The sequence below is a fragment of the Canis lupus genome, chromosome 2, assembly GCF_011100685.1.
Source record: "Canis lupus familiaris isolate Mischka breed German Shepherd chromosome 2, alternate assembly UU_Cfam_GSD_1.0, whole genome shotgun sequence".
Classification (NCBI taxonomy): Eukaryota; Metazoa; Chordata; class Mammalia; order Carnivora; family Canidae; genus Canis; species Canis lupus.
The window spans coordinates 71,564,567-71,580,494 of record NC_049223.1 but is presented as its reverse complement, the minus strand read 5'-3'; positions in this window follow the sequence as shown (position 1 = coordinate 71,580,494).

Sequence of the window (15,928 nt, the reverse complement as noted above, 5' to 3'; positions counted from 1 at the left end):
TCCCCAAGTGATTCTAATGTCCTCTGACGCTTGAGGACTACTGTACAAGCAGTTTCTCATGACATTTGCTGGCATTCTTGGGCATAGAACAAAGGCAAAATTTTAAATATAAGAATACATGTCTCTAACATACTTCTTCATATGAATGCCATTTCAGGATAAAAATAAAGATATGTTGAGGTTATTCTTGTACAAAACATTAACATTTTAGAGCATAGCATTCCCTCGAATATAATCCTTTTTGTTTACAGATAACAGACAACCAACACAGTCTGGCTTAAAGGAGGAGAAAAAGACCATTTTTGAAAGAACAGAGGCTATTGTCTCAGAATCTCAAGAAAACATGAACAAATAAAACTCAGGATAGGCAGGGACCAGAGAAGCCTGAGAACTGCAAGAGCAGATCTGTTGAAGCAGCGTCCTAACCATCTGTGTCAGAATCGTTGGAGTGCTTTTTTTTTTTTTTTAAAGATTTCTGTAGAATTTTATACAATGAAGTTATCTAACAATTGCACAATTTATATTTATAATCATGTGGCAATTACTTGCTCATTAAATCTTGTGTGATTTCTGGCAAATGGATCCATACCATTAGTTTAATTGTATAAGCAAAGTAACTGAAACGGGATTGTGAAGTTTCTCAAGGTCACACAACCAGGCTTCTCCTGAGCAAGAACTTTTCTTCAAAGCTGCTGCTTCCACAGGGGCACCTGGGTGGCTCAGTCAGTTAAGCACCTGCCTTTGGCTCAGGTCATGATCTCAGGGTCCTGGGATTGAGCCCCACATTAGGGTCCTTGCTCAGTGAGGAGTCTACTTCTTTCTCTGCCCCTCCCCCCAGCTTGTTTGCTCTCTCAAATAAATTTTAAAATCTTAAAAAAAAAAAAAAAAAAAAAAAAAAAAGCTCTGTTCCCACAAACTTAAGTTGCAATCTCAGTGTAGTGGTTCAGCTGCCCATTATTAGTTCTCAACTCAAAATGTTGAACAAGTTGGGGGCATGCCTGGACATCTGGGAATGAGCGGTAAAGGTGAAGACTCCTGAGTGTAAATATAGAAGTGCCAGCGGTTGGTGTTGGCATTGGCATTAGCATTTTGGCTGCATCATGAACCCTATCAGTATGTCAGTGCATGCCTGTATGGTGCAAACACACATTTGCCGTAGAGTCTAGTTTGAGATTTTCACATCAGTGAGTCCAAAGTTGTAATTCCCAACCCAGGCAGCACCTCAAAATACCTGAGAGCTTTAAAAGTAAGCCAAATCCTCAGGACCAATAAATCCAAATCTCTGAGGTTAGGGTATGAGCTTGAGTATTTTCAAAAAGCTACCCCTTTTTCCAGTATGTGGTCAGAGTTGTGAACCATTGGTATAAAGGATCCCTGCAGATCTGTTGATATGGTTGGGCAAGTTGTTCACTGGATAAGGACACCTCACTAAAGGAGCCAAGGAGAACTAAAATTCCGCTCACGCCCTGCTCATCAAGCAGTGTACTCAGTTTAAGGGTGGCATCTACTCTGAAAGAGACATCTTTTATTTAATTTCCACAAGGAGGACCTTAGGTCATTCCACTATAATTTTTTTAAAGATTTTTATTTATTTATTCATGAGAGACATACAGAGAGAGGCAGAGACACAAGGCAGAGAGAGAAGCAGGCTCCATGCAGGGAGCCCAATGCGGGACTTGATCCCAGGACTCCAGGATCACACCCTGAACCAAAGGCAGATGCTCAACTGCTGAGCCACCCAGGCGTCCCTCATTCCACTATTCTTGAATATGCATTACTGTATATTCCACATATTCCATTTTCAGATTTTAAAAATGTGTTCATTAAAAATTATATTTAACTACTACATGCTGGGTACTTGGTATGCACTGGAAATACAACTACAAAAAAAAAAAAAAAAAAAAAAAGAAATACAACTACAAAATAATGACAGCTCCTGTCTTTTTTTTTTTTTTTTTCAATTAGCTGTATGCCCAACATACAACTCAAACTCATGACCCAGAGATCAAGAGCCACATGCTCTACCCACTGAGCCAGCCAGGTGCTCCACCCCCCCACCCCCCCACCCCCCCGCCAGCTCCTGTCTTTACAGAACCCACAACCTATTGTGAAAAACAAGTGGTTAAGCAATGTGGGAAGTATTCTAATGGGAGTGAGTGCAGAGTGCTGTAAGGACACTGGACCAGCATTCCACCCAGACCTGGGACTCAAAGGGACCTCATGATGGGAGAGGTATAACAGGCCAGGTAAAAGGGATGGAGTGACATCCAAGGCTGAGTGACAGCATTTGAAGAAGTTGGCATTGAGGGATACCACAAGTTACTGGGAATTGACAATAGTTCACCCTGTTCATCTGGAGGATGGAGGGAATGATGGGGAGGAGGAGGAGGTAGTGTGCTAGTTTCTGCCAATCTTCTAAGGGCTGGGTTGACCACTGACAAGCTTACTCATTATGTCTTACTCCTCACCTTCCTCCTTCCTTCCTTCTTTCCATCCTCTCCCTCTCTCTCTTCCTCCTTTCCCTATCCTTTTTAGCTACAGCCCTTTATTACAGCAGAAAACACCTAAACTACTTGTACTGCACATTGAGAACTCTTAACTTCAAGCACAAAAATGAACAAAAAGCTTTCAAGCAAGCAAAGAAACAAAGAAGCATGGGGACACACATGCCACTGTTTTACTTGGTGTCATGCAACCTGGCACAACCTCACAAGTAGCAGACCCCACAAATTCCTTTTTGCTTACCACTCTTTTAATTGAGGTAAAACTCACATAAACTTCACATAAAATTAATTGTTAACCATATAAAGTGTAAAATTCAGGCATTTCGTATATTCACAATGATATGCAAATATTACCTCTAGTCATCTGAGACATTTTAATCATCTCAAAAATTCCAAACCCATTAAGCAGTCGCTCTTCATTCCCCCCTCCACCTAACTACTAGTCTGCTTTTTATCTCTAAAGATTTGCCTATTCTGAATATTTCATATAAATGTGATTACAGCTGGCAGCCCGGGTGGCTCAGTGGTTTAGAGCCTTGAGGCCAGGGCGTGATCCTGGAGACCCAGGATCGAGTCCCGCATCGGGCTCTCTGCATGGAGCCTGCTTCTCCTTCTGCCTGTGTATCTGCCTCTGTGTGGGTGTGTCTCTCATGAATAAATAAATAAAATCTTTTAAAATAAATAAATAAATGCGATTATAGGATAGGTGACCTTTGGAATATGGCTTCTTTCACTTAATGTTTGCAAGGTTCATCCATGTAGCATTGTACAGTGCTTCATTCATATTTTTATGGCAGAGTAATATTCCATTGTATGGAGTACCACTTGGTTATTCATTCAACAGTTTATGGGCATTTGGCTTGTTTCCATTTTTTGCTATTATAAATAGTGCTGCTAAAAACATTCATGTAGTGATACTTGTTTGGACACCTGCCTTCAGTTCTGGATACATACCTAGGAGCACAGTTGCTGAGTCACATGGCAATTCCATGTTTAACTTACTGGAGAATTCCCAAACTTTTCCCACAGCAGCTGCAGCATTTTGTGTTCCCATCAGCAATATATAAGAGTTCCAATTTCCCTGTATCCTCACCAACATTTGTTAATTCTGACCATTTGATTCTAGCTGTCTGGTGGTCATAAAATAGTATTATGTTATGGTTTTGATTAGCATTTCCCTGATGGCTAATGTTATGGAGCATCTTTTTGTGTGCCTGTTGGCCTTTGTATACCTTCTTTTAAGAGATATCTATTCAAGGGGCTCCTGGGTGGCTCAGTCAATTAGGCATCTGACTCTTGGTTTTAGCTCAGGTCATGATCTCAGTGTCATGAGACTGAGCCCCATATGGGGCTCTGTGCTCAGCAGGAAGTCTGCTCAAGATTCTTTCTCTCTTCCTCTCCCTTTGCCCCTCCCCACACACATGTGCTTGCTCTCTCTAGAATAAATGGATAAGTAAATAAATAAAATATTTTAATTTCTATTTATTTTTTTAAGATTTTATTTATTAATTCATGAGAGACACACAGAGAGAGGGGGGCACACAGGCAGAGGGAGTAGCAGGGTCCATGCAGGGAGTCTGATGTGGGACTCGATCCTAGTACCCCAGGATCACGCCCTGAGCTGAAGGTAGATGCTTTAACTGCTGAGCCACCCAGGCATCCCTAAATAAAATCTTTTTTAAAAAAATGTCTATTCAACTCCTTTACTTATTTTGAATTGTATTGTTTGTCTTTTGGTTGCTGAGTTGTATTTTTTTTAAGATTTTATATATCTGATGGCGAGAAAGAGCACAAGTAGTAGGGAGAGGAAGAGGGACAAGCAGACTCACCACTGAGCACAAGCCCCAACATGGGGCTTGATCCCAGGACCCTGAGATCATGACCTGAGCTAAAGTCAGACACTTAAGCAACTGAGCCACCTAGGTACCCATGGTCATTGAGTTTTAAGAATTCTTTATATATTCTGGAAACAAGATCTGTCTGCAGACCCATCCTCTGTTCTGTCTGGCAGTTGTAAAAGAGTATATGTATAATTTGCTACATATATAGATATTTACCACAAATATAGATATTTGCTACATATATATGTATGTGTGTATGTATCTGTATGTATATTCATAACAAAATAAGGAGGAAATACTCATATCAATTATAGTCCTCATTTCTGTAACTAGTCATATGGCTGTAGCTGTTTTGTTTTGTTTTTTAAAGTAGGCTCCCGGGGGATCCCTGGGTGGCTCAGCAGTTTAGCACCTGCCTTTGGCCCAGGGCATGATCCTGGGGTCATGGGATCGAGTCCCGCGTCGGGCTCCTTGCATGGACCCTGCTTCTCCCTCTGCCTGTGTCTCTGCCTCTCTCTCTTTCTCTATGTCTATCGTGAATAAATAAATAAAATCTTTAAAAAAAATAAAGTAGGCTCCACGCGGGGCTCAAACTCATGACCCTGAGAACAAGACTTCAGCTGAGATCAAGAGTCAGATGCTTAACTGACTGAATCACCCAGGCACCCCTATAACTGGTATTTTTAACTGCCTTCTTCCACTGTATTCCCTTTGCCTTCAAAGGGAAGCCTACAAGCACCTCAGCTGGTTATGGTTCTTTACTTGTTAGGTTGACCCAAACCTTCATTCCTAAAGGGTCTGGGACATTAGTAGTCCTGCCAGGATTGAGCTGCAGTTTTCCATTAACCTTAACATAGGGTATGATAAACACTAAGAGATGCCTTAAGGGTATCCTGTGTTTCAGACATACTCTTCCTTACTTCTACTGTGGAGGAGTAGTCCAATTTCTCCTTGGTAGTCAGGATCAATCACCCTAGCCAGCTCAGTAACTCACTTTGTCTGTTGCTTCAGAGGCATAAGGAGTCAAAAATGGCCAGGCAGCAGTCTTACCTTCCACCTCAATGGAACCATTGTTTGGAACTAAGACTTCTAGGTCAGTAGGGCATAAGTTCACAGAAAAAGCAAAATTTTGCTAGTGGATTACTAGCGGTAATATAGTGAGTGGTGTTATTCCCATTTCCACCCCTTGATTCCTAGACCTGTGAATCCTAGCTATGGGAGAAGCTAGTTATATAGATATAGATATAGATATAGATATAGATATAGATATAGATATAGATATAGATATAGATATAGATAAACATATACATATAGATCACTATATACTAGATGCTGACTCAGAGCATACACAGCTTTTGGAAGAACCTTACCCCAGCCCTGCAGAGTATTGCCACTCAACCAGCACTGAGTCTTCAAAAGACTCCACTGTCTCCATTCCACTGTCATATCAAGCTAGTTGCTTCAGGATGGTAGGGAACATGGTAAAACCAGTGAACTCCATAAGCATGGGCCCACCACTACACTCCATCTGCTGTAAAATGAGTTCCTTAATTAGAACCAATGCTGTGTGGAATATTAAAATAGTGCATAATACATTCTGTAAGCCCATGGGTGATGGTTTTAGCAAAAGGAAAACAACTTTGTTAACAAGGGTGCCTATTCCAGTGAGCATCAAACATTGCTTCTTTCATGATGGAAGGGGTGCAATGTAACCAACCTACCACCAGTGGGTGATTACCTTGAGGAATGGTGTCATATCAGGAGCTCAGTGTTGGTCATTACTTCTGGCAGACTTGGTACTCAGCAGTAGCAATAGCCAGGTTGGCGTTGGTAAGTGGAAGTCCATATTGCTGAGACCAGAATAACCTCCATTCTTGCTACCATGGCCACTCTGTGGATGAGCCACAGAGGTGATGACAGGTGTGGCTGGAGACAAAGGTTGACTGGTTATCCACAAAATAGGTCATCCTGTCCACTTGATTATTAACATTTCCTTTGCTAAGGTCACTCTTTGGTGAACATTCAGGTATGACACAAATATCTTCCCATTTTTTGCTCATTTAGAGAAGTCAATCTACATACATCTTTCCCAAATTCTCTTTTTTAAAAAAACATTTTATTTATCTATGCATGAGAGACAGAGAGAGAGAAAGAGAGAGAGGCAGAGACACAGGCAGAGGGAGAAGCAGGCTCCATGCAAGGAGCCTGACGTGGGACTCGATCCTGGGTCTCCAGGATCACACCCCAAGCTGAAGGCAGCGCTAAACCGCTGAGCCACCAGGGCTGCCCCCCAAATTCTCTTATCATCAATTTTCCAATCATATTTCTTCTGAGTCCCTTATATCCAGCCAATGAATTGGCCACAGTCCCTGAATATATAATTGTACATCTAGCCATTTCTTCCTCAAAAAAAAAAGTGAACAACCAGGAGCAATACTTGAAGTTCTGCCCCTGGGAGGATTTTCCTTCACTGCTGACCTTCACGATGCCCCGGAAAGGGGCTATAGCACTACAGCTGTCCACATTCATGTGGTACCTGCATATTATATATAACCGCTTATAAACCAGGCCTGAGTCTTTTCTTTCTCTGTCAACTGGTTATAGGGAATTCCACATTAAGCCACTTTCTCTTTCTCTGGGAAAGAGAAAGCAACAGAACAGGAGTGGGACCTTGGGCATTTAGGATACTTCATGTAACTAACTTGTACCTTTTGGGTTTGCTCAGGCTCAGTCATATATATGCCACTTCCATTTGATGATAAAGTGCTGCTGTGCATGCCCAACTTTATAGTTTGATGGGTCAGAAAATACTCAGTTCATGATAGGCATCTTAAGTCTCATGGTAATTTGGTTCGTCCATGGTTAAGCATTCAGTTTCTACTAAGGTCCAATAGCAGGCCAAGAGCTATTTCTCAAAAAGAGAGTAGTTTTCAGCAGGGGATGGCATAGTTTTGCTCCAAAGTCCTAAGAGCCTATGCTGCAAATCACGTGAAGGGCCTGCCAAAGACTCCAAACAGCCTCCCCATATGCCACTGACATTTTAGGTACCATTGAATCTGCTGGATTATATGACCCAAGTGGCAATACAGCTTGCACAGCAGCCTGGCCTTCTCTCTTGCTCTGATCCCCACTCATAACTAGTAATTTTACAGGTTTTTCAGTAAACAGGTTGGAATAATACACTCAAATGAAGAGTGTCGCCTCCAAACTCCAAAAAAGTTCTACTAAGTGTTAGGCCTCTCTTTTAGTTGTAGGAAGTGACAAATGAAACAACTTATCCTTCATTTTAGAAGGGATATCACAGCATGCCTCATGTCATTGGATTCCTAGAAATTTAACAAAGGTAGAAGGCCCTTGAATTTTTGGCAGATTGATTTTTTTATCCTCTGACACACAAATTTCTTACCAATAAGTCTAGAGTAGTTGCTAGTTCTTGCTCACTAGGTCCCATTAGCATGATGTCATCAATGTAATGGACCAGTGTGATATCTTGTGGAAGGGACAGATGATAGTAATGGCCTAATGTTTGTGTCCCCCAAAATTCATATGTTGAAATCATAACCCCTAGTGTGATGGTATTATAAGTTAGGGCTTTCAAAAGTGATTAGGTCATGAGGGTGGAGCCCTCACAAATGGGATTAGTACCCCTATAAAAGTGACCCCAGAGAGCTCTCACTCTCTTTCTGCCATGTGAGGATACTATGAAAAGTCCAGCAGTCAACAACCTTGAAAAGGGATCTCACCAAAACCTAATCATTCTGTCTGTCTGATCTTGGACTTCTAGTCCCCAGAACTGTGAGAAATAAATTTCTGTTGTTTATAAGCCACCCAGTCTGTGGTGCTCTGTTATAGCAGCCTGAATGGGCTAAGATAGTGATCAGTTTCCCTTAAACCAAATTTTGACAGATTTGGAGAATTTTTTTTAAAAGATTTTACTTATTATTTATTCATGATAGACAGAGAGAGAGAGAGAGAGAGAGAGGCAGAGACACAGGCAGAAGGAGAAGCAGGCTCTATGCAGGGAGCCCGACGTAGGACTCTATCCCGGGACTCCAGGATTGCGCCCTGGGCCAAAGGCAGGCACCAAACTGCTGAGCCACCCAGGGATCCCCCAGATTTGGAGAATTGATACATTCTTAAGGCATAACAGTGAGGGTCTGTTGCTGGCTTAACCAGGTATATGTAGTAGTCAGTGTTCTCCAGAAAAACAGCACCAACACCATGTATAGGCTATATAGAATTAGTTCAGCAATTATGGAGGCTGAGAAGTCCTGCCATCTGCCACCTGCAAACTGGAAACCTAGAAAAGCCAGTGGTGTACTCCCAGTAAGAGATCAAAGGCCTGAGAATCAAGAAAACCAATAGCATGTTAGTCCAAGTGCAGAACTATGTCCCACAAAAAAAAAAAAAAAGAACTATGTCCCACCTCAAGTAGTCAAGGCAAGCCTGCTTCTCGCTCTGCCTGTGTCTCTGCCTCTCTCTCTCTCTGTGTGTGTCTCTCATGAATGAAGATGAAGAAATAAAATCTTTAAAAAAAATAGTCTGAAAAAAAATAGTCTGAAATATATTTGCTCATAGCCTTCAACGCACGAATATGCTTCTAGAAATTGAACCTAATGAATGAATCAGGGATATAATACAATACTTTTTATGCTAAGAATTTTATCTCATCTTGTTATACTGTCATGAAAAATTGGAAGGAAAACCCTAAACTTCTAGCAGTAGGGATCAAGGAACAAATTATATCACACATAAGCATTTTGCAACCATTAAAAACTATTTATGGAGTGCCTGTGTGGCTCAGTCAGTTGGGTGTCCAACTCTTGGTTTCAGCTCAGGTCATGATCTCAGGGTCATGAGATCGAGCCCTGATTTGGCTCCATTCTCAGTGGAGAGTCGGCTTCAGATTCTTTCTCCCTCCCTCTCTGCCCCTCTCCACTCGCAAGTACTCTCTCTCTCTCTCTCTTTCTCTCTCATAAATAAAATTTTTTTTTTTAATTATATTTGGGGCAGCCCCGGTGGCGCAGCGGTTTGGCGCTGCCTGCAGCCTGGGGTGTGATCCTGGAGACCCGGAATCAAGTCCCACATCCGGCTCCCTGCATGGAGCCTGCTTCTCCCTCTCCCTCTGCCTGTGTCTCAGCCTCTCTCTCTGTGTCAAAAAAAAAAAAAAAAAAAAATTTATTTGGGGTGGAAGGCTGGCTCAGTTAGTAGAGCATGGAACTCTTGATCTTGGCATCATGAATTCAAACCCCACTTGCACATAGAACTAATTTAAAAAAAAAATCATAAAAGGGGCACCTAGGTGGCTCAGTTGTTTAAGCATTGGACTCTTGGTTTCCGCCCAGGTCATGATCTCAGGATTGTGGGTTGAGCCCTGCATCAGGCCCCACGTTGAGCTGAGCTGCTTAAGACTCTCTCTTTTCCCTCTGCCCCCCAATACCCTGCTAGCACTCTTGCTCTCTCTCTCTCTCAGAAAAGTCATTAAAGGGCAGCCCCAGTGGTGCAGCGGTTTAGCGTTGCCTGCAGCCCAGGGCATGATCCTGGAGATCCTGGATTGAGTCCCACATTGGGCTCCCTGCATGGAGCCTGCTTCTCCCTCTGCCTGTGTCTCTGCCTCTCTCTCTGTGTGTCTCTATGAATTAAAAAAAAAAAATCTTTACAAAATTCATTAAAAATGTTTAAGGAATATTTAATAAGATGAAAAGTATCATGAAATGTAGTAAGTGGAAAAAGCAGGCTACACAACTATAATTTATATACTACAAATATGGGATCCCTGGGTGGCGCAGCGGTTTGGCGCCTGCCTTTGGCCCAGGGCGCGATCCTGGAGACCCAGGATCGAATCCCACATCGGGCTCCCGTTGCATGGAGCCTGCTTCTCCCTCTGCCTGTGTCTCTGCCTCTCTCTCTCTCTCTGTAACTATCATAAATAAATTAAAAAAAAATTATATACTACAAATATAAGCATAAATTAGAGGCAGAATATACATATGATAGTAATATATGATATACATAATAAATAAATATATGCAAAGACTAAAACCCAATGTGTTATTATCAGTTTTCTCTTGGTAGTGGGATTAGGATCTTTCTTTTTTTTTCAGGACGTTTATTCCTTCCCTTTTTAAAGGGATTTTTTTTTTCCAACTGATGTCTGGGTGGCTCAGTTGGTTAAGGTCCTTGATTTCAGCTCAGATCATAATCTCAAGAGTTGTGATATCCAGCCGATGTGGGGGCTCCATGCTGGGCTGGCAGCCTGCTGGGAGCCTGTTTGATTCTCTCTCTCCTTTTCCCTCTGTCCTTCCTCCACGTGTCTAATCAATACATAAATAAAGGAATTTTTAAAGGTACAGACATAACATATTTTGTCATCATAAAAAAGTTGAAGAAGTGTATAAAGAATCTTATAATTTTTCTATTCCCCCTTCACCCCAGAGGTAGCTGGATACTAAGTTTGTTGCAAACTTGTGTATTTTTCCAGACAGTTGTTGCCTCTGTGAATCATAGAGATGTCTATGAGATTATTCTATATATACCATCGTGCAGCTTGTTTTAACAGTAAATCTTGCACACCTTCTCATTCCACAAAGCCACCTCCTTCTGTTTCTTTGCAAGTTGTTCCCTTGTGTGGGCGAATGTTTTTTTACTTTAACCAATCCCCTTTGATGGGTATTTTGATCGCTTCCAGTTTTATGCTTTTACAACGACAGAACAACCAACAGGAGTAATACCAGCTTAGAGCAGAAAAGCCTTGAAAAACATCAAAAATTCAAAAAGGGAAAGATATCATTTCGTGTTCTTTTTTTTTTTTACCTTTATACTTTTCTGTGTTTTCTAAATTTTTCTGCAACAACATATGTCACTTATAACTTGGAGAGGAAACGAAAACTAAAACCAAACGTTCGTTAAAAAGAAGAAAAGGAAAGGGAAAACAAGAAAGAAATAGAAAGCAGACGGAGCAGCAGGGGCTGGCTTCCCCCAGGCCTGGGCCGGACGGAGGAGGGGGGCGGGCGGGGCCGGCCTGCACCAATCACAGCTCGGTTGATAGGCAGAGTCTGGAGATATGAGGGTCCTCCCCGCCCCGCAAATAGCCCCGGGGCTTGGTTTCCTTAACCAGTCAGGAACCCCGCCTGCGCCTGGCCTGCGCGCCGCTGCGGGCCGCTATTGGCTGCCAGGCAGCCCCGCCCACCTTCCTCATCATTGGCTGCCGCAGTTTACGTCACAGGAGCCTGTTGCCGAGCGAAAAGCAGTGGCGCAGCTTTCTCTAGGAAGAAGCTTAGGACTGCAGCCGTGCTTGGCGCCTTTGGGTTAAAAAAGCAATGATACTAACCACCATTTATTCGTTTCCTGCTAAGTGCCAGGCTCTGGGCTCCAGGCTTTTAAATATTAATAGTTCAATCACCTTTCTTAAACACCCACTATCTGCCAGTCATGAGTCAGGTATTTAAAAATAAGAACAGCAACATAGAAACAATAATTGCACTTTATTGAGGGCTTAATCCGCATCAAGCCTTGTTAAGGAATTTGTATGCCTTAGCCCGCGTCGTCGCAACGGCCCCAGTGGAGGTAAACTTGATTGCCCCGTTTTACACGGCAGGAAACTGAGTTTCAGAGAAATGACTTACCTAGGTTCTCACAGCTAGAAAGGATTAGAACTGGAAACTTCAATTCCGATATCCTGGTTCCAAGTCCAACTTGTTTGGGGGGGGGAAGGAGGGAATTGGGTACAGGATGGTGGCAAGGGCCAGAGACGTCACTCCAAGGACACACCTCAGGGTGACTGTCTGAAAACGGGATGTGTAGGGGTTCTAGGAATGAAGGAGAAAGGGAAAAATGGAGAGAACAGCAGAGCAAAATCAGTTTGTTTTGTTTTGTTTTTCTGGAAATTGAGGCTCCCGGGGCAGCTTATAATGGTGCAAGTGACCCCGCAGTGGGGCCTTGGAGGTCTGTTTTAGTCTTTGCCTGTGACCAACTTTCTGGGGGCCCTCAAGCTTCCTGCCTGTAAGATGAAAGAGTAAGCCAAAACAAGGGGAAGTACATTCAGGCTGGGAGGTCTTTGGGGAGTCTGGTCCCTGCTGGCATTAGAGGAATTCTCAGCAACCACACAATCTTTATTTAGCTGTTGCCTGGACTCTTTTCAGGACCTTCAGGTGGTGACATGGGACCTGTCAATCCTATAAACTCAAAATGGTTTTGGGTTGGGCCTCAATCCACCCTTTTGCCCGGTCCGTTCTGAACTGTAGCAGAGTGTTGCCTGCAGGGGGCGCCGAGGGCTCACTCAGCCGACAAAACCAAATTGAAATTCTTAGTGAACTATCCAAAAGCATCCAGCAGGTCAGTTTTTGTATTTTGTTTATTAAGAGGAGTGAGGCTTTTGAAACCTGAAGGTTTCTGTCATCATACGATTGATGAAACTGAATTATATGCATTGCCCAACTGGAATCCTCTCCACAATGGCTCTAAAGGGTTAGAGATCATTTTAGTCCCTTTGTTTTACAAATGAGGAAACAAATTCTAAAAGCTTGAAAAAGGGGTACCTGGGTGGCTCAGTGGTTGAGCCTCTACCTTTGGCTCAGGTTGTGATCCTGGGGTCCTGGGATTAAGTCCCACATCAGGCTCCCCATAGGGAGACTGCTTCTCCCTTTGCCTATGTCTCTGCCTCTCTGCATCTCTCATGAATAAAATCTTAAAATAATAAAATAAAAGAAATAAAATAAAATAAAAATAAATAAAATAAAAGCTTTAAAAAAATCACTTTGGGTCACATCACTAAAAACTAGCACCCTAGATGCCTGACTCCTGGCCAGTGGTCTCAGTAGACAGTTGGCTTTGTTTCCTAGAGTCTGTGGCTGTCCTACCTCCTAATGCACAACTCCAGGGGACAATTTCAATTTTAGGTTATAAGGCTCAGGACCAGTCAGCCAGAAGGATCTTCCTCAGCACCTAGCACAATGCCTGCTTAATGAGTAATTAAATGAAAGAACATGTGAATGACCCATGGAGGGTGGGTCTGATTTATCAAACCAGTTGGAGTTAGGTTTCTTTCCTGAAAGCTCCCTCAAGGCAGGAATTATATTCTGAGATGGGGGCAGTGGGATGGGATGAAAACAATAAAAAGAGCCCAGAAAATTACACCTGGGGTGATAAATCACAGCCCCAGGTATGGTCTTGGTGCAGGGATATTACAGCAAAGTGATTCCAGAATTTGGGATTGGAAAATTAATTCAGGAAGAATGAACACAGAACAGATGAGAATCCAATTAGGGTTAAAATCTGTGAGAGGGTCTGAAGCTGAAGAAACCTCAAAAACATTTCAAATCCAATCTAGATGTATCTTCAGGGCTGGAATGTGATTGAAGAATAAAAAAAGCTTTGGCCAATCAGTGGCCTCAACATAGCTGATGCAAGAGTCGAGTGAGTATGGCAACAGGAGGTGGAGATCTTTACTGAACCAAAAATACAAGGTGTGGGGGAGGGGAGGAATAAGCCCAGCCTGTGTCACCAGGCCATGCCCTGCTGGGCAAGAAGCTTCACTGCTGGCTGGATTTCTAGAGGCCAGGACAGTGCTTAGTACACACTAGATGGTTAATAAATATTTACTGAATAAAAGAGAGAGGAAAGAAGCGGGAGCCCTGACCAGCAGGTTTGCTCTGAGTGGAGATGGTTCAATGATTCATCTTTTTACTGGTTCTTTTGCTCAGATTTCAACTGTTCTAGCCACTTTCAGATGATAACTTGGCTTTTCATGGAGGCTGTCCTATACAGAGGGAAGTGCTTGCCCACCAATTATAGGCCACTTGACAATTATGTTTGTCACTCCCAATTAATATATTGTAATTCTGCTTTATGCATTACTTCTTGTGCCAGCCTGGTTCTTACTGGTCCTTCTCTCACCCATGGTGTGTGTAGTTTCTGCTCTGGAGTCATTTCTGCCTGGGTTTGAAATCCATCCTCAACACATACCTAAGCTATCTTGTCCAACAAACGTCTTGAGCCTTAGTTTCTTCCTCTGTCAAATGGGGGCATAATGCATACCTCACCAGGTTGTGGTCAGAGTTACATGGGATAATAGATGCATCCTGGCCTACTATTGGAGCTCAGTAAATGTTAGTATCTGTGCCTCTTCTGAGCTTTCCTTCCTTGGATATTGGGTCACAAAAGTTCATCAAATTGAGAATATCAGTATCCTTTGCTTTTCCTTTTCATAAAATCACTAACTTTGTAAGTGAAGTCGTGGGAATGATTTAGTGGCTTCCTTGAAGATTCTATGGCAGTATTCTACAGAAGACAATCACTCATATTTATTCATTCAAAAATATTTGCTGAGGACCCACAACACGCTAATGGGGGATGCAAAGGCAATCAGATACTGCCTCAAAGGAGCTCTAGCACAGCCTGGTGCAGTCAAAAGAAGATATTGTATGACCTTGACATGAAGCTTTACCTTTCTGAGCTCAAGTTTCCTCGCTTTGCAAAAGTGATCAGTAATATATTCCACTGTCAGTTAGAAAGAAGGGTAAGACACACAGAGATGATAACAAGGCTGCCTCAAATTTGGAGATCAGTGTAGCATAGAGAGGTAGAAACAATGTGTTGAGGAGTGGAGGAGTGGAAGAGATTATTTTCAGCTGAGCTGAAAAAGAAACCTTTCTGTAGGAAGTGGCATTTTGAAGGCATCATTCAGGCCACAAACACACATGAAAGCATTGAATGCTGGGTAGGATTCCAGTGGGCAGAGATTTGCAGAGAGAACTACTGGAAAAAAGGTTTGAAAGCCAAACAAGAAACATGGATGTGGCAGGTGATAAGACTGGCAAGGTAGACTGGGGGAGATCTTGGCAGATACTGAATGTCAATCTAGAGGTTTGACCTTTATTCTGTAGCTGATGAAATACCAGTAAAGCTTTATGATCTAAACATTACCTGGTAGTTCATTTGGTTGAGCAGCTGACTCTTGATTTGGGCTCAGGTGGTGATCCCAGGGTCCTACGATGGAACTCTGCATCAGTCTTCACACTCAGTGGGGAATCTGCTGGAGATTCTCTCTCCCATTCCTTCTGCTCCTTCTCTCTCTCTCTCTCTCAAATAAATCTTTAAACATTGATATTACAGAGTAGATTTTAAAAATGAATCTTAGGGTGCCTTGGTGGCTCAGTCAGTTGAGCACCTGACTATTTATTTTGGCTTAGGTCATGATTTCAGGGTTGTGACATAGAGCTCTGCATTGGGCTCCTTGCAGGGCATGAAGTCTGCTTGAGATTCTTTCTCTGCCTCTGCCTCTGCCTTTACCCCACCCAGCCTGTGCTCCCCCTCTCAAAATGAATAAATAAAATCTTTTTTTAAAAAAAATGAAATCTGAATCTGAAATATGTTAATTTAGAGGGGAATTCAATTCAAAGAAAGATTCAGTCACCAAGGACATTTTATTGGCAGGACACCCTTGGTGGCATAGGGCAGAGACAAAGGTGTCAAGACATGGACCCTGTCTTCAAGGAGCTTATAGTCAAGAAGGTGAGATAAGACATGTACACAGAAAATTACAGTACAAAGTAGAGTGGGATAAGTGTTATGATAGAGTGCCTT